General features: G+C 36.2%; 1 protein-coding gene across 1 annotated transcript in view; it reads right to left on the reverse strand.

Moving 5' to 3' along the window:
* The window catches only part of POLR3G (RNA polymerase III subunit G), a 97,572-nt gene that overhangs the window by 75,779 nt on the left and 874 nt on the right, over positions 1 to 20,919 (reverse strand). The gene's annotated exons all lie outside the window — the stretch shown is intronic.

A 20,919-nucleotide genomic window follows, 5' to 3' on the forward strand; every position in this document is an offset into this window, starting at 1 on the left:
TTAATATACTTTAAAAAATTACTGTTTCAGATTTTGTTACTCCTTTTTTCATGTTATATTCCCTAATTATTAAGCTCTGTAGAATATGAATTAGAACAGGCAAAGATGGTTTCATAATTTGAAGAAAATATTAATAAAAGACAATGTCCCACTGAATAAATTGTCAGATGTTACACAAACCACAAACCAAATGTTAAACCAAATCATAAAATCAAATTAATGATAAAATTAATAGTTCAAATCAAATTTTAAAAAGGAACTATATAAAGTAAATAGGTATACATTAAATACAATTATAATAGCATGTTCTCTAAAGCATGGTCTAAAGCTAGGCTCTTATAACAGGAGCCTTTGCTTTTATTAAATAGCTCCGTTACAGCAAACTGGCTACAAAAGAATATTCCATTAAATAAATATTATTTTATCATTCATTTTGATTATAAGAAATGTATTTCGGGCTTCCCTGGTGGCACAATGGTTGAGAGTCCGCCTGCCGATGCAGGGGACACGGGTTCGTGGGAAGGACGAATTCTTAACCACTGTGACACCAGGGAAGTCCCAAGAACTATTTCATTTCTAATAGCAGCATGAGAGACAATAGCTCCTGCAGATATTCTGACTCCATCTGGCTGTGATAGGGATTTTTCCAGGTACCTCTTGGATTTTCAGATCATCATATACCCAGGTTTCTTCAAAGGGGAATTTTTAAATAAAAATTTCTGAGTACTCTGATTCCACTTTTAAAGCAAACTTTATACTCTGGGAACCATAATGTTTACATTGAACTTAGCAGAGCCTTCTCATCCTTGGTCAGGAAAGTATCATGTTGGAATCCATCCAGCCTGGGACAAACAAGAGAAAAGCTATCTTTTCATGGCATCTTCTAAGGTATGTAAAAATCTAAAGGAGAGACACAGAAACCAGACAGAGGGACAGATAGGCTCCATTTATGATCCCTGTGTGAAATGATGAAACCTTCTATTCCAAAAATGGTTCAGGGGCACAGATTGCCATATAACCCTTGAGTAGTGTTTAGAAGTAAGGAGAAGTTTATTATATAGAGTGAATAAACAACAAGGTCCTACTGTATAGCACAGGGAACTATATTCAATATCCTATGATAAACCATAATGGAAAAGAATATAAAAATAAATGTATATATATGTATAACTGAATCACTTTGCTGTACAGCAGAAATTAACATTGTAAATCAACTATACTTCAAGGAAAAAATATATATAAAAGAAAGATGACTGACAGTAGATGGAAAAAACAAACAAACAAACAAACAAAAAGAAGGAGAAGGAAGTAGTATTACTGTGTATACTCCTTCTCATCCTGCAGGCTCCCAACCAACCCACACACAATTGTTGTCAGGGTTCAGGTAACTACAGATCCTGTTGTGGTTCTAATGGAAAAAAGCACAGACTCAAGGTTTGGAGAAAGATTTGATTCTGGCATCTAGGAAGACGGCTACATGCAGGAAGGAAGCCATGTGAACACACACAAGCCAAAGCTGGATGACCACATTCCTAATCCTTGACTACATTTCCAATTTTGCTGTCATGGAGCTATTTAATAAAAGCAAAGGATCCTGGTAGATTAAGTATGTAATCTACATTTATATCTACTAAAAGCAAAAGAAAAAAATTAGACAATGTATTTTCTTTAGGTACGTTAAGTTACCAGGCAAGTCAAGCAAGGCAAAATATTATAGAACTGCTAAACTTCAAGTGCTATTTGTAAAGTGTGTTGACAATCTCTGCTGAAACAGGTCACACTATTTGTCTAGACGAAATAAAACATGTATCTGGCAGTCTGTAGAAATGTCAGCCTTTTCTCTGTCTATATAATATGTAGATCTATTTATTATAGGGGACAGTTCCTTCTTCAAGATCTTATTAAAAATATAGAGCATTGCCCCTCCTTTCTCAAATACTACTGAGGTAGAATCTATGAGACTGGGGCCATATCTATTTTTTGCGGAGCACAGGCTCCGGACGCGCAGGCTCAGCGGCCATGGCTCACAGGCCCAGCCGCTCCGCGGCATGTGGGATCTTCCCGGATCGGGGCACGAAACCGCGACCCCTGCATCGGCAGACGGACTCTCAACCACTGCGCCACCAGGGAAGCCCCGTCATATCTATTTTTAACAAGCTCTCCAGGTCTTTATGATACATCTTAGTTTGAGAACTATTCTTCTAGACACCGTTAACAAAACCAGTAAGACTAAATACTTTTCATGGAAAAGGTTTAAAGGCAATCAAGGGTGAAAAAGTGGAACAACAGGTCAAATTTAATAGCCACTTAGCTGGAGGACTGGCAGATCACCAGTGAGATTCCCACTTTATAATACCATTGGTACAGGGAATAATTTTTTAATGAGTCATATTACCATAGATGGCAACCTGATAAAATCTCCGTGAAAGAATGGAAATTCTCAAAATGTAAACAGTAGTATTTATTAAACCAGGAGTTGCTTATTGAGTACCAACTACATGCCAGGTGCTATAAATAGGCACTAGAATTACAGAGAAAAATGTTTTCCCTTAAGAAGCACTTAGTATAATAAATTGATTCCTAGACTTCAGTAGGAATAAAAATCACCCTGGGTACTTGTTAAGAATACAGATGCTCAGTATCTGATTATCCGAAGCACATTGGTCTAATTAGTAAGTAAGAAAGTAAACAGACATTTATAATACACGTGGTAAGTTTTAAGAGCTATACAAAAATGTTATTGGATCACTGATCAAGACCAAGAGGGAAGGGTAAATGTCAGGGATAGGTTTTTATAAAAAGATCCCAACTTGAATTCCTGAATAAAAACTAGTAGTTTTCTAGATGAAGAAAGGTGGTGAAGAGCATGAAAAATGGCACTGAATTATGAGAAAGTGTGGCATATATGAGGAACCAAGGAAAGTTTCTTACATCTGGAATTTAGGAGTTAAGAGTGAGGCACAGGGGAAATGTGATTGGAGAAGTAAGCAGGACTAGATCATGAAGAGTCTTGTATCCTAAGCTGAAAAGTTTTATTTTCACCCACAAATAAGTGGTGAATCATTGAAGTAGTGAAGTAGAAGGTAACTCCCTCTGAATTGGGTTTTAGAAAAAGCATTCTCATAGTCCTGAATGAAGGGCTGAGTGGGGTAGTGGTGGGGCAAGAAAGGGAGACTGGCAGGAAGGCCAGTTAGAAGGTTACCTGATAATTCAAGCAAGAAACGTGAAACGCCTGCTTTAAGGAGTGTTGCTGGGACAGAGAAGAGAGAGCGGAACGTGTTAAAGTGATTAGATTGATGGGATGAGAGGAAGGTAGAGTGAAGGATGACTTCTAGGTTTTGTTTTGAGTCCATTCATCTCATCTCCTTGGTAAGAGTGCTTCTTCTTTTTAATTGGGAAGACTTTCCCTTTGGAATCTTAGTATTTTGTACTTTAAGTAACTAATGTCATTTGCTAGGGCTGGTTATGTTCCAAATGCTACCATGACAAACACATTATCTCCCTATAGAAGATGCTGTCAATGCCCTGCCCATATCCTCTCAGCCCCCTCCAGAGGTCCTGTAGCCTTCATTGACAGTTCCTGGAAAAACCCAAAGCTTCTTACGTCAAGCCCTGAACCTTTCTCTGTGAGGGCTTTCTCTGACCCTGGAGTGTGCCTGACCTGTGCTCAGGGTAAGCCAGAAGTGTATAACAGTTAATACCCCTGGGGTAACCCTCAACCAGTGGGGAATAGAGGTCGTGGATAACTATCCTTCCAAGTTTCCTAGCCCGTTAGTGGAGGATTCCCCAGTAGGATTCCCTTCCTTGTCTCACTTTATCACACCCTCACCATGTTTCCTGGGATCACCTCCCAAATAAACTACTCGAACCCAAATCCTTGTCTAAGAGATTGCTCTGGAGGAAACCCAAACCAAGGTATTCAATTCTCAACGAACTCAATGAGAGTGGTAGAAATTATTCTTATCACTGTTTTATATATGTGCAATCTAATGCTTGGAGAAGTTAAATAAATTGTTCTTATCACTTAGCTGGTAAACGCTACAGCCTGGATTCAAATCCAAAGCCTGTGATCTTAATACTATGCTCTACTGCCAGTCTCAAATTCCAAGATGTAAACCAGGCATCACTAACTTGGAGTGAAAGCCAGAGGCAGCCCAGTCTCTTTTGAGCAATATTGAGACTGATTACTATTTTCAGATTCTGATCCTTATTATTATAAAGGCTGAGCCTGAGACTTGGCTGCCAGCATATGTTTCCTCTTTTCATGTCCACTTTAGAGGGTTGAAAATTCATTATGTAGTTTCTTCCTCTTACTGAGAATGGTAGTCATGTACAATTTAGAAGCTGAGCCGATCCCTTTTGAATGAGGTAAATATAATAATGTAATGGCAGAAAGTGGTATGATACATCAACCATTCTTAACCCTTCGTTCTTCTTTCAGATTCCCCTAGCACTTTCATGGTTTAACTCCTGGTTAAAAATTTGAAGTGGAAGCGAGTGATGAAAGGAAAAGGCAGCTGCTACTTGAGGTCATTAAAAATAATATATCCAGAACTCAGCTCATATTTTCCTCTCCTTGCCTATAATGAAAATAACTCACATTGAAGGGAAGTATGGAGGAAGAATATCAGAAATCGGAAGATCTAATTTCAGTTCCTTCACCAATTAGCTGTGTGACATTAAGCAAATCACCTAGCTTTTCAAAATCTTGGTTGTTATCTGTGGAAAGAAGGGCTTCAAGTATAGATTACCCGTAAGTTCCTTTCTAGTATTAACATTTCTGTGATTCCATCCAATCCTGATGGAGTACTAGAGTTACTGGAATGAAGGAGTCTCAGCTTTAAATATACTAGTCTGCCATCCTAGTCTCTCCATATGTTTTGTACTTTCCTAAATTCATGCATGTTTCCTTTGATTTTCCTTCCATCTGAAAGGCTTTTGATTCTCTTATAAAATTTCAACCCAACTTTAAAATTCTTTGCCTTAATGACTGTAGAAATTATTGTGCCCTCCTCTGAATCATCAAGCATTTATTATTATACCATTCATTTATATGGCACTTAACATTTATAGCACAAGAAAACTCTGCAAGAGACATTACAATAGGCATAGAGTACAGGATTAATGGCTAGACGAGTGGTTTGGACTGTAGTTCTCAACATGTGGTGGACAAATCACATTGTTTCTATGACTATATTCCTTTCTCTCTCACTGATCAGACCCACACTAGTGTGTCATAACACTCCAAGTTGAGTATAATTAGTATATAAATGAACTCATATAATTATACAGGCCATAATGCACAAAGTGAAGCAGTTCATTTGCAATAAAACGAGTGAAGGGGATTCCGGCATAAAAGAGCTCAAGTCCCACAGAAAGGGGACAGCAGTACCTTGGCTGTGAGCGGGGGCAGCATCTGTAATGCTAAATCTTCGATTCTTTAAGACAAGCTAGAAATTGCAAACTTTTGTTCCTTGTTCCTGGCTTGTAAATATTCGTAGCAAAATCAAACATTTTAAACATACCTTCTGTAGGTCTTATTAAGCTAGTAGGTGGTCTCTGGTCATCTCTTCCTTAGCACATTACTTCCTCACTCTGGCTTTTCCAGTGAGATTACTCACCCAGAAGTTTCCAGTTACCAGCTTTGTGACCCAAGAAAAATAACTTAACATGTCCTAGCATTAATTTTGTGTGTGTGTGTATGGCACTGACCTCACAGGATGTATGAGCAGTAAATGAGAAAACACCTGTAAGACATAGCACACAGAAATAAGCATTCCATGAATGTTTGTTCCTACTATGCTTGAATCATGGGGCAGTCTGGCTTCCTCCATCAACACGGTACAGCCATCTCTGTCAGTGCACAATCTCCCCCCTTCACCTGCCAAGTTTTAACTCTTTTGAATAAGGTCCTTCTCAAGTTGTGTGTAAGTTTTTTGATGGTAAAGACTATCCTTGTTCTTCCCCCACACTTAAATAATCTTTTTATTCTGGAAAATTTCAGTCATATACAAATGTAGAAAAATAGTACTATAATCAACCCCTGAGTTGGTTATCCTGACAATTTTCAACATGTGGCCAATTTTGTTTCATCCACACCCTCATCAAATCCCTACTCTCCTACCCTACACACATGCTTTTGAAGCACACACACATTATTTTGAAGCCAACTGTAGACATCACATCATCTCATTTGTAAATACTTCAAAATTTATACAGTTTCCTAAGGAATGTATGAAAAACAGTAGTCTTGTGGGAAGATTCTTAGTGATGATGGGGGGGGAAGGGCAAGCAAGAAGGGATATCTCATAATAGAATCAGGTTAAAGGAAGAAATTCTCCAATTATCAGGTAAACCTATGTATATAAGTAGTTTTCTTTCTACCTTATAGTTCTCTTACTTAGGAGAAAATTTCAAAATAGTTTGCATAAATCTTGATCAACAATAGAAATGCTATGACTATTTTAAATTAATCCAGTCTGGCTTCCAACAACAACCTTTCACTAAATGTGCTCTTGCTGAAGTTACCAATATTGCCAAGTCCAACTGAGCTGACCACTTCCTCCTATTTGGTTTTGAGCACAACATTTTCTCCTGGTTTTCTTTCTTTCTTATATTGACCATTCCATTTCACATGCCCAGGATTTCATCTTGAACTTTATTTTTTTTTAACACACGCTGCTTTTTCTAGTTGATTTTATCTAGTTATATAGCTTTACCATTTAAATACTGATGACTCAAATTTATACTTAGCTTTCACTTTTTTCTGAAGCATCATACACCCACACACGTGTTTATACAAAGGTTCATACATATTAGAATAAATTTTAATGATATAAAGAATATGTTGCACAAAGCTGTAAATATTAGTAAAAATAGAAAATATTCTTTATTATAAATTTCATATAGTATATCAATTATTGCAGAATTCTCTCATTGATTTTTGTCAAAACCTTGTATCTGGGGCTTCCCTGGTGGCACAGTGGTTGAGAGTCCGCCTGCCGCTGCAGGGGACACGGGTTCGTGCCCCGGTCTGGGAAGATCCCACATGCCGCAGAGCGACTAGGCCCGTGAGCCATGGCCGCTGAGCCTGCGCGTCCGTCCGGAGCCTGTGCTCCGCAAGGGGAGAGGCCACAACAGTGAGAGGCCCGCCTACCGCAAAAAAAACCAAAAAACAAAAAAAACCTTGTATCTGTATTCAAACTGTGGTTGCAACTGATAAAACAAATGTAGTTCCAATATGAATGTTAATTAATTCTTTTCATTATGTCGATAAGTAGGACAACACTAGCCAGCTCTAGTACTCCACTAATATTAGAATTCTCTCTGTTCCTGGATTATGCCAAGCTTCTTCCTACTTCAGTACTTTTGCATTTACCCTTCTTCTGCTCTTTTTCAGCTCTTCACTAGACTGGCTTCTGATCCTAGTTCAAGTGTTGTAGAGAGGCTTTCCCTGACTACCCTATCCACGCAGATTTACATACTTTATCTACTCTCTATCTTATTGTTCTCTTTTATTTTCTTCATAGATATTTAGCAATGATCAGTTCTAAAAAAGCCAGGCATGTATTTATGTAGGTTTTTATTTATCTGAATGGATGAGTCAGGCTTTGAATGAAACAATTCAAGCAGTGCAAAAATATATCCAGGAGATTTCCACTTCCCGGAAGATGGAATAGCTGTACTTTTCCAATTACAATTTAAAATACTGGGCATAACATATAAAACAAACATATGAAGGTTCTGATAGGTAAAGAGAAAGCAGAGTAGCTAAGGACTTCAGGATCTAAAGAACAAACAACATGGTGAGCTGCCTAGATTTTTTTTTTTTTTTTTATGCACATCATCCCAGAACGAAGCCGGCAACATGAAAATGACAATGGGCGCTGACAAAGGCCCAGCAAGAGCCTGCTCCCTTGAACCAAATGACCAGAAAAGGGCAGCCTAGCAAGACAGAAGACTGTTAGAAAATAACCCATTTACCACAGAAGAAGCTATGGCCCCATCCCCACCCATGCCAGCAAAGGCCAAGTGGGGAGCTGAGACTTTATCCAATTATATCTTTATCCTCCTATAGGCTGTCCTCTCTATAGATGAAATTTGTTCAGACACCCAATCCTATAGCTCCCCCTGCTTCCTTGGACCCTCTCAAATTACTCAACCAGAGACAAGTCCTTTCTTATACTCTTTTTTCTGAGACACCTCACAGTTCCCTGATGGAGTTTGCAGCAAAAATAAATAAATAAATAAACTCACTTGTTCAACTACAGTTATTTCTCTTAGTCTTTGGCCTAAGAGCATTGACATTGTGAAGTGGGCTTAATCTCTCTTTATTATTATTGTTATTATTATTTAAACTCAAATAATAGTATGTTATATACACTGGTTTGTACTTTCTTTTATTTCACTTAAGGATATATTTCAAACATATTTCATATTAGTATGTACAGATCTGCCTTATTCTTTTTAACAGGTGCATAATAATTCCAAGCTATGGATGTAAATTAATATACTTAACTGCCTTCTGTTCATGGACATTTAGTGTTTTTCCAATCTTTTTCTAAATGGCAATGAATAGTTTTGCACATACTTTATGCACAAGTACATCCACAGGATAATTTCAGGGAAGTATAAATGTTAGTTCAAATGGTATGTGCATTTAAAATTTTGATACATATGAACTCCAAGGCTCTCCAAAGAGGTTGCCCCAAATTACCTAATTATCAACAATGCATAAGGAAGGCTTTTCCTGCTATTGCCCATAGTAAGTTTATAATTCCAGGCTTAGACATTTGCAAATCTAGTAGGTGAAGATTTATATCTCAGTGTAATTTATTTGAGCTCTTAACTTATTTTTAGAAAAGCTGAGCAAGTCACATGTTTAAAAGATATTTATATGTCTTTTTATGTGACCTGTCTTCCATATATTTTAGGTTCTAATATAAAAACATATTAAATGTTATATATAATAATATATAATATACTATATAACGTAAATTTTTATCTCATTTTATATGGTATTTTATATTCTATTGAATTTGACTTGAGGGTTTATTTGGAAATATAAATATATTTCCCACCCTATCGTATGCAAGCTACTATTGTGTTTCTTTTATCTACATTCAGAAAGTTTTTCTTTACTTTGATATTCAGATATTGAGTTGTTCAAGCCCTAAACATAATTATTTCAGTGTTTTGTTTCTCTTTTAGTTACCAGTTACCACATTTTACTCTTCAGTCAAAACACTTTTTTCTTTTAATCATTTTTTTTTGTATAATAGCCCAATCCTCCCTCTCTTTCTCCCACCTCCCCTTCTTTTCCCTCTCTCTTTTTCTTTCTCTTCATATCTTAGCTGTTGCGACAGTAACCACTTTATATAACTGGATGCCCCAAGTTTGGGAGGAAAGAGAAGACTTTTTTAGGAACATTATGATTTATTAAACTAAAAGAACCATTATTTCCCTCCTGCTTTTGATATTGTCTGCCTATAGTATGTAGGTGATAGCTAAAAATAACTCTATTAATCTTCTTCTCTATATTGTATTTAGTAGCATGTTTAGTGACTCATTACTAATGAGAATTCATCCAAAAAATGCAAAATCCTTTGTTTCTAACTGTTGTGATAAGAACACAATTTGGGTTCAAAGACAGCCTATGAATCTACAATCATGAGTACCTAAATACAACTTACCTGGTTTTAAGAAATGTAAAGCCAGACAAAAAAGCCATGACATTCTTTTGCTTTAGCCAAGGCTCCCCAAAGCTGGTTACCAGACCACTGCTGGTGACTAAATATTCTGATCTGAAGAGATCTAAAATTAACAAATCATTTTCAATTTTATGCAGTGCTTCATAGGGAAGCTTTCAATCCATCAAAATAACTCAAAAGGCTAGATGGCTTACTTCTTAAGTGGAAAGCAGCTTCTTAAGGATGTATATGTTCCACTTCACTTTTATTATATTTTTCAGCACATTTTGATCTTAAGTTTTTTGTTCTTTCTAGTTAAGAGTATTAGAGTCTATGTGTATTCACTGCTAGAAGCAGGAAGTGAGGCTAATCCTAGACCTAAGTGTGACTAGCTATATTGCCCTGAGCTCTGGGCACAAGAGGTCCCTACTCAGGGCACCACACTTTGGAACCCACTCTGGCTCCTCCTAAGCTGTACTTCATACGAGGTGAGGAGTCTCAGGGGCCTAAGATATACCCGTCTGAAGAGTAGCAGAATACGCTACCTTAAAATGTGCCTCTGACAAAAAAAAGGATTTTGAGCCAAAGGCAATTAAGAAGCAGCAAATGCAGAAAAGCTCTCTCTACCTACGTCCTTCAAAGGATACAAATCCCCCTTTATTAGAGACAGATCCTTATTAGCCCAGAGGGGTAAACATGTTAATAAACTTCTGTTTGTTTTTCTCTTGTTAATCTGTCTTTTATTACAGGGATCTCAGGCAAGGACTCAAAAGGGTAGAGGGAAAATTACTTTCCTCCCCTACACACCCAAAGCCCACATACCCACTTCACGACCAAGTTCCAGATACTTGGGACCCCAGAATTCCCTGTGCAAATGGCTCTGAGCCTGCCTCTAGGGTTTTTGCACAAGGACCTTGCCATTGGAGTGTATAACCCTAAGCTCATGGGTGGCCAAGTGGCCGCTATTTGCCAAGGGTGAGAATGAAGCTTGGGCTTCCAGGCTGGCGTACCCACACATGTACACTACAGGCCCCTCACAGTGTGGGGTGGAGTTGGAAGGAGGAAGGAAAGGCTGAGTTGGTCTGGATCTTCCCACATTACCAGGATTCAGTATGAAACACTAAGGAATGAGAATTCTAACTTTGAACCTGGACTTCAGGTCATTATGAAGCTATACTTGTCAAAGTAGGAGGATAGAACATATTTTATTTAACAGCTTGCCAGCTTGATTTATAACTTTAAAATATTTGTATATAAGGTATTTGGAGTCTCATTTGCACCAGTCCTCACAAATGTTAAGGAAGTGCTGGGGACTAGGTTCCTTGTCCTCCACTTAGTCTTTTATCCTGACTTCAGATTATTCAATTTGTTTTTCAAACTACTCATGGAGAATGATTTTCTGCAACTCTGGTCCTTTTTTTTTTTAAGGGGAAACTAACATTTATTGATTGTCTTAATGGATACTTTAGATTCATTAATTTATTTAATCTTCATAACAACTCTGTGAAGTAAATGTAATCTCCATCACAGGGATGAGGAAACTTAAAAAGTAAATAACTAGTCCTTCACAGCTAATGAAATAGCTAACTGGCTTCATCAAACCCTCCAGTCATCTTTTCATCCCACCTCCTGACTTTTAGTAGATGTCCTGACTTCCTATTTTACTAAGAAGTTTGAGAACAGGTACAGTAAAAGCCCTCAAATTATCTTCCACCTCACGGTCTCTGAGTATCTTCACCCTACCTCTCTTTTTTCACTCTATCTTCTTTCCCTTTATTTAGATAATCCTCCACTTTTGACTCCAAGGCATCTAGTGTTATCAACTTTCTCTTCTCCTACCTCACTCCTGTCTTTGACCTGTACCTCTCAATTGGCTTCTCCCCTGATAAAGCATTCCCTATTCTAAAGGAATTTTTAAAACTTTCTTTGACTTGTTGATATTTTTATTAATTCCTTAATCTCCTGCTCTTCATAGCCGAATTTCTTCAAAGTGAAGTTAATCACTGCTTCATCATTCTTTAACCCTTTACAATCTATATTCCCTAATTCTACAAAACTTTCATCCAAAGACCCTGTGAAAAACTAATATTTTTTAATGGATAACATACCTAATAAAATGCATAAAGTACAGTAATCTTAACTGTGCAGTTAGAAGATTTTTACATATGCATACACTCTTATAACCACCATGTAGATCAAGATATAGAATATTTCCACCACTCCATAAAGTTCCTTTGTGCTTCTTTTCAGTACATACCATCGGCTACTACCTACCCAAAGGTAATACTGTTGTGATTTAGACAAACATTGATTAGTTCTGCCTGTTGTTGAACTTTATACAAATGGAATCATGTGCTACAAATTCATTTGCATGTACTCTTTTGTATATGACTTATTTCACTTAAAACAATATCCGTGAATATCCATCTTTTTGTTGACTCTATGAATTGTCCTTTATTATTTTTCTTTTATCACTGGTAGTATTCCATTTTATGACTATACCTCACTTTGTTTGTCCTTTAACCTGTTAATGGAAATTGGGGTTATTTCCAGTTTGGAGTTATTATGAATAAAGCTGCAATAAGCATTCTTGTAAAAATCTTTCTAGGGAGACATACTACTTCACTTGGGTATATACCTAGGAATGAAATTGCTGTGTCATAAGGTAAGTGAGCTTGACATTACTAGAGGCAGACAATTTTACAAAGTGGCTGCTTTATTTTACACTCATAGCAGCAGTGTTTAAGAGTTGGCCCACATCCTTGCCAGCATGTGATATTGATAGTCTTTCAAAAAACTTTCATTTTTTAAAATGTTAGTCATTTTGGTGCATGTGTGATAATATTCATTGTGGTTTTAACTTGTATTTTCCTAAGAGCTAATACTGTTGAGCACCTCTTTATATGTTTATTGGCCACTTAGATATCCACTTTTGCAAAGTGCCGATTCAAATATTTTATCCAATGCTCTTATTTGGTTTTTGTAGTTTTATAATTGATTTGTAATGCTTTGTCAGATATATGTACTGTAAATGTCTTCTCCCAGTCTGTGGCTTGTCTCTTCACTTTTTTAATGGTATCTTTGATGAGAAAAATGTAAAATTTTGATGATATCTAATTTTTCAATTTTTAATTTTATGATTAATGGTTTTTAAGTCCTGTTTAAGGAATCTTATCTGCCCTAAAGTCATGGAGATATTCTCCTATATTTCTTTTAGAAGCTTCATAATGTTTTCTTTCATGTATAAGTCTATGATCCATCTCAAATCAATTTTTGTAAGAATCAGGTTCATTTCTCTTTTGTGTGACATCTGGTTGCTGCAGCACCATTCATTGCAAGATCTTTTTCTCATTGAATGATATTAGTGCCTTTGTAGTGAATCAACTGACTGTATGAGTAGGCCTACTCCACTGATACATTTGCCATTGATTAGGGCTAAAACTGAGTAAAATGTTAACTTGTAGATTTTTGCAAATGATTTTTGTCTGGTAGAGAATGTAATACCAAAGGCTACAGTTTATTTTGACTTATAAAAACATTAACCTGCAGGACATTGTAACCTAGCAAATTTATTTCAGCACACCTTTTGTGACTACCTACGTACACTCAGTTTCTCTAATTTTTCTATAAACCAGCTTTATCATCTTGCTGGTTTCCTGATTAAAGAGTTAAATAGATTTTGGAAACATATTCATATTCATTCTACATTTGTACAATAGTCATATCTTTAAATTTTGAAAATTATTCTTTGACAACAGTGAGGAGTTAAATGTTATTCCAATGAGTTATGTGAACGAGGTGACTGGCAATGCCATTATCCAATGTAGAAAATACATAAGAAGTCTTTTAGGAGAAAAGATTTTTGTTTTGGTATATTATTTTCCATTAAGATGGACATGCATAACATGCAAATGGAAAGACTAAGAGTAGAAGGCTAGAGGAAAAAATTTGAGAAATTTTGGAGTTGTTAGCATGTTATGTGATTATTGGAATTTAGGAGATGAGAGGGCCTAGAGATAGCATGGAAGTACTAAGGATATAATTCTGTAAAAAATAAATATTTAGGGAGTAGGTGAAGAAAAGCCATCAAAGGAAACAAGGAAGGAGTAGTAAAAAGCAGCCATGAGAGCAATTTTACGGAGTGAGTGGTCAATGTGCAGATGTGACCCAGGGGACAACTAGGATGGGAACTGAAAAGAAGCAATTGAACTTAGCAATTAAGAAGTCTTTGGTGACCTAGTAAAAGCTCTTCCAGTAGAGAGGTAAGGATGTAAGCCAGATTTGCTGTGGGTTCAGAGAAAATGAGATATGAGGAAATGGATGCTGTATATAGATTGTTTCAGGAAGTTTGGCTCTAAAACCTAAATCAGATCATAATAATTCACTGCTTAAAACATGCTGATGGGTTTCCATTACACTTGAAATAAAATTCATCTCCTTATCATAATCTGTTAGGTTCTATGTGATTAGGACTCTGTTTATCAATCTGCCTTTCTGTACCACTCTGCCACTTTCATTGTGCTTCAGACTTATTGAATTCTTTTTTTCCCTTGAACATGCCAATCTTGTTCCTATCTTAGGGCCTTTGTGCTATTGCCTCTTTTTGATATACTCTCCCTCCAGACATTTGCAAGGTTTGCGCAACAGTAATGAAGGCATCCAGGTCAGATCTCCCTTTAAAAGAACCTGCTGTGAGGATCATTAGTTACTACCTTTGAGCTGCTCTACCTTCAGATCCACTCACATTGAGACCACACTTATCCTGAGATGCACCTTGCCAATGAGTGAGTACTGCAGGGATATCAGAGCTAGTGTTAGGCTATTTCTGCCTAACACAGGACTCCTTGAAAGGGCAATTCTTGCTTTGGGGCTCCTCATTGGCCTAAGATTTTCTCACAACTACATTTCACTCTGAAGCTCTTCCTACCTAATTTTCCTTCCTTCCTGCTCTCCTTTCCCATGTGTCACAACTGGATTGTTGTTTGAAGACTCTCTTGCCTTCTTCTTGCCACACCTTATTCTCACAGATGTTTCCTAATCTCTGTCACACCCAATTCTATCTTTTCTTCTGGACTTTACAGGACCTGAGGTAACAAAGCTGGCAATCATTTTATATCTCAGTATGAATGTCAGTTTCTCAGAGACCTTCCCAAATTTGTAGTACTTAACCTCTGAGTATTCAACTCACCTCTTATCTCACTTTCCTGTCTTATCTTCGTCATAGAATTTATCTTTGCACTAAAAAATTTTTTAACTGCTTTAGGTATGGTATTTTAAAGTAAACTACAAATATTTTGAACATTTCACCTCTAAACACTTTAGTTTGTATCTCTAAACAAGAGAACATTTTCATAGATTGACAAAATATTATTAGAATGCCTGACAAAATAATTTTCTTGTATCACCTGTCATCCTGTGCATCTATCACCCTGTCCATATTCAAATTTTCTCAATTGTCTACATAATGCCTTTTATAGCTGCTTTGTCCAAACCAGTACTCTCTTCTAAGACCCTTTTGATCTATGTCAGCCCCTTTTTTTCCATGCGCTGACTTGTTGAAGAGAATAGCCATTTGTCCTGTAGAATGTTTTACTTTCTGGACTCGTCTGATTGTTTCCTCATGGTGTCTTTTTTTTTTTTTTTTTTTTTTTTTTTAAGAAAAAAGAGGTTTCCTTATCTCCTATATTTCCTATAAAATGGAACATTAAACATTATAATTTAATAAAATTGAAGTTAAACATTCTTGGCTAAAAGATGTAAGAGGTTGGGTTGGGTACTTCATATTAATTACATTACCAGATATTTGATATCTGGTAATACTCCAAGTTGCTGATGCTAACTTAAACCATTAGATTAGACTGGTGACACCCTGTGGTAAAATTACATTTTCCCCCTTGGGACCAGAAAGTCATCTATGTGGCGTTGCTTCGGAAATATATGAAGATACAGTTCTCCAACACAAATCAATTTTTTTTAAGGCAGTTATTTTATCTTGAATTCGATGGTTTTGTCTGCTTGTTTAGTTTGCTTAATGGAGTTTTTGCTGTACAGAAATGTTTCATTATCATATAGTAGAATCTGTCCATCTTTGTGTGTTGTATTAGTCTTTTAGGGCTGCCATGACAAAATATTGGGGTGGCCAAAAAGTTCGTTCAGGTTTTTCCATAAGATAAACCGAAAAAACTTGAATGAAGTTTTTGGCCAACCCTGTACAACAGACTGGGTGGCTTAAACAACAGGAATTTATTTTCTCATAGTTCTGGAGGCTGGATGTTTAAGATCCAGGTGCCAGCAGGGTTGGTTTCTCTGGAGGCCCCTCTCCTGGCTTGCAAATGGCTGCCTCCTTGCTGTGTCCTCACATGATCTTTTCTCTGTGTGCACATATCCCTGGTTTCTCAACCTCTTCTCATAAGGACATCAGTCCTGTTGGATTAGGGCTCCACTCTTGTGACCTCATTTAACCTTAATTACTTCTTTAAGAACCTACCACGGGGGCTTCCCTGGTGGAGCAGTGGTTGAGAATCTGCCTGCTAATGCAGGGAACATGGGTTCGAGCCCTGGTCTGGGAGGATCCCACATGCCACGGAGCAACTAGGCCCGTGAGCCACAACTACCGAGTCTGCGCGTCTGGAGCCTGTGCTCCGCAACAAGAGAGGCCCACGCACCGCGATGAAGAGTGGCCCTCGCTTGCCACGACTAGAGAAAGCCCTCGCACAGAAATGAAGAACCAACACAGCAAAAATTAATTAATTAATTAATAAACTCCTACCCCCAACATCTTAAAAAAAAAAAAAGAAAACCACAGCTTTAAAAAAACAAAAACAAAAAAAAACCTACCAAGAAATGTAGTTACATTGGGTTGCTTCAATATACGCATTTTGGGGAGACACAGTTCAACCTATAACACACTTATATAGCATCTGACTTTTGTGGCGCATTTAGGCAGGACTTCACCACTCTTAATATTATAAAAGCACTTCCTCACACTCTCTTGTAGTACTTTTTTATACTTCATTTCTTATTATTAAATCATTCATCCATTTGAAATTTATCCTGGTGTTAAGTTTGTGGTATGAATCCATCTTTATCTTTTTTCCACAAGGCTACCCAGTTCCAATACAACTTATCTAACTATTAGGGAAAAGCAATGGACTAGATGTGATTTTGCCATAGACAAGATTGGATGTTTTAATACCAGAAAGGAAATCATAATTATAGAAATGGGACTTATTCTTATAATCAACCATGAAAAGAAAGCTATAAGATATGTCTTAGACAGGAAGCAACCGGAAGGAGAGATTGGGTAAAGTATACTTGAAAGCAGTAATTGGAGAACAAGAAAATAAACTTCTTTCTTGTTTGGAACATGTCAAGGTCAGATTGTATAGTAAACAGTTTTCAGTTATATTATAAAAAATAACATCTCCTTGTCCTTCATGTATTTTTCCTACTTCATTATTTGCCTTTCAATTTTTTAATCTTTGTATTTTGGGGGTTTTATTGGTTTTATTATCATACTTATCTTTTACACATATATTTTTTCTATCTATTGCTTGCAATCCATTCAATTTTTCTTCTTGAAAACATTCTAGGTGTCCATCTATTTATTTTAGACTAATTGCCTTCTAAGCCTTTTGTATCTCACCTTTTCTCTTTTCATTGAATTACGAAACATACTAGTTTTCTCTTGCTGCCATAAAAGATTACTACAAATTCAATGGCTTAAAACAACACCCGCTCACTATGTCTCAGTTTTATAGGTCAGAAGTCTAGGTACAGTGTGGTTCAACTCAGTCTTAGGGTCTCACAAGGCCGAAATCAAGGTGTCAGAAGTGATGTGCTCTCTTCTGGAGGCTCTGAGGATGAATCTGCTTCCAAGCTTAATCAGGTTGCTGCCAGGATTCAGTTCCATGCTTTTGTAGGACTGAGGTCCCTGTTTCCTTGCTGGCTGTTGGCTGGAGGTTGTCTCAACTTCTAGAAGCTGCCCACTTTCCTTGACTCATAACATCATTTTTTCTTTTTAAAGCCAACAATGGTGGATTGAGTCCTTCTCATTATGCACATCTCTCTGACCTCTTCTGCCTCAACGTGGAGAAAGTTCCCTGCTTTTTAGGGCTCATGTGATTAGACTGAGCCTACTGGAGAAGCTCCTGATCTTAAGGTTGGTAACCTTAATTACACCTGCAAAGTTCCTTTTGCAATGTAATATAACATATTCACAAATTTCAGGAATTAGGGCATGGACATTTTTGGTGAGCCATTCTACCTCCCACACTAGGTTATAATTCTTGTCTTTTATGTCTATCTTATTTTTTTATTTCACTCATTTTTATGGAGTATACCTCTCAGACAGCATAAATGATGACTGAATTTTCTGAAATCTTTATTATGTTCTCACATTTGATTTTTGTCTTGACAGGGAATAGAATCCTAAATTCAAATAATTTCCCCTTACAATTTTGATGGTATTGTCATCTATCTAATGTTTCTGATAAGAAATCTAATGCTAATTCAATTATTATTCTTTTATAGGAGATCAGATTCTTGTCTCTGAAAGCTTTTAGGCCTTTTTCTTTTCTTTTTGATGTTATAAAATGTTTTGTTGATGTGGCTAGGTGTGGTTTCTTTACCATTTATTTTGTTCAGCACTAGGAATATCTATCAATGTGGAGACTTGTGCTACTCTTCAGTACCTTGAAATTTTTCGTCAAGTATTTAGTACTTTGATAGTTTTCTGCCTCTTCTCCAGTTATTGCTCTCTCTTTCTGGAATTCCTGTTAATCATATGATGGACCTATTGAATTAATCCTCCACGTTTTTTCAATTTTTCCATGTTTTTGTCTGAATGCTATATGTTCTGAAATATTTCCTCAATTAAGCCATCTCACCATTGTATTAAAATTTTAATTTCTGCAATCATTTATTTTCAAGTCTTTTCTTACTGTCAGGATGTTCCTTTTTCAAAGTATCCCATTCTCCAATACAGTATTTTTTTGACCACCTCTTAGAAAGCTTAATATTATTAATTTATTATGAATTGCTTTTGGTTCCTAAGCTCAGTCTTCCTAGATAGCTGTTTGTTTTCCATAGTTTTATCTTTCATGCCATTGATTTTCTTCCTATCGCTGACGGTTTGTGATTTTTCATTCATTTTTTTAAGAGTGGGGTTCTAGACAGAGGTGAAGAGAAAGAATAATGAAGAGAGGAATCTGGAGAAACTGAAGTGCAGTGGTTTCCTAAAGAGCTTTTAAATTTACATTTTGTATTTAGCCCTCTTCTCATTTCCACCCTCTACTGTATAACTCTAATCCTAGGGTCTCTCTGGGACTCTGCCAGTCAGATCAACTCTCTCTGAACCTTTAGTCATCTCCTGCAAATTCTGAGATGCCACTTTGATGATCTGTGTCATTTGTTAACAGGCTTCCATGTTTCTTTAGATCTTTCAAATATTTTTCGAAATATCTTGTCTGCTGATGGTTTTTCTCCAGGTCACTTCAGTATTAGAAATTAATTTCTCTACTATTGTTTCATTAAGGTTTCAGGAGGAAGACTAAACAAATACTAATGCTACTATCTTCTTAAATCAGGAGTTTTATCTACTTTTGGCTCTGGCTCTGGACTTACCATTCTGATTACCATATTCTATTTTCCCAAATTATTTGCCCACAAAACCCATTCTCCACGAAATGACCGTAAACATCTCACAAAGTTCTAGTGTTTCAGAGACCAGGTGTGAAAAACACTAACATTTTACTAGGTACATTACTCGTCATGTTAAAAAAAAAGTATCTTTTATACTTGGTTTATTAATATGTATTTTGTTAGGAATGGGTATTGAGTATTTTCCAGTGTTTTTTTGGACATTTGAGATGATCACCTTAACCTAGAATTATTATTAATTAGTTATGATTAATTAATACAGACTTACATTTTGAACTATCTTCGCATTTTTAAAATAAACACTACTTGGTTATAGTGAAATGTTCCTTAAGACAATGCCAAATTCATTTTGTCACTATCTAGGACTTTTGCACATATGTTCACTAATGAATATCTAATATGAGGCCAACACATACAATGGTGAGCAACATGCACACACTCTCATCATGGAGCATGCATTCAGTACTTTAAATGCTTTTTAAGACGCTAAGGGTTGTGCTAGTTTCAAAAATTAAGCTAAGAAGCTCGCCATGATGCTTTGGATTTAAAGCACAAGAATTGGCTCTTTAAGAATTTTTAAAACTCACCCATACATCTGAGTAGGCTGGATGCCTTTTTATCTTGTGATACAGAACTTTGGCATCATTTTAAAGTCCTGTCTATAGCTATTAACCTAAATCAGTTTTCTACCTTTTTTGAGTCCTTATCTTTGTTTTCCTTGAAAAGTGACTATTTCATTTTGGTATTAATATTTATTGGCAGAATGAAGTTGTATAAAGTAGTTTAATAATTTTTAAACCTCCCTTTTAAACTACCAACTTTATTAGTGACAATATTCCCTTTCCTGTTACACTTCTCTAACTCTGTCAATTTTATTGGTATTGCCAAAAACCAGTTTATTATTAGATTATGAGAATATCTTACCAATTTACTATTTTAACAATTTTCTTTTTAAAACATGTTTTCTAATTCTTTTGTTATTGTTTTATCTTTAGGAATTTCTTCTTCCTAATTTCAATTAATTTTGTTCTTCATTTCTAAAATATTCAAATAAATGTTTGGTTTATTTTCATTCGTATTTAATAATCATTTTCTTCTATAGCTTGGTCTCTATCTTACAATTTTAATACATAGTTTTTTCATTGTCATTATGTTCAAGTATGTAATTGCAATTTTACTGTCCTTTTAGACTCAAAGGTGATTTATAAAGACAATTTGAAGTTTTCTACTTTTGTTTTTTCGGGGGGCTATCCTGTAAATATTAATTTTTATTTAGCTTTATTCCATCATACCATCTTTACTTAACAAAATTTAGCTCATCCTTCTAGGCCTAACATATATGTCATCTCCTTCAAGAAGTCTTTCTTCTACCCTGCTGTGTTCTCTCCCTTCTCTAAACCTGTACATGTATCCCTTTATATTTATACCACAGGGTTTATATATCTTCCTCCTTCCCCGGCTCGACACCTACCCTCAGGCAATTTCATTCCTTTATGAGATTTTCAGTTTAGCTCAGTACTTTGTGAGTTTTCACAGCAAGATTCCATTCAGTGCAACAAATATTTATTGA

The sequence above is a fragment of the Mesoplodon mirus genome, assembly GCF_964341445.2.
Source record: "Mesoplodon mirus genome assembly, chromosome: 5".
Lineage (NCBI taxonomy): Eukaryota > Metazoa > Chordata > Mammalia > Artiodactyla > Ziphiidae > Mesoplodon > Mesoplodon mirus.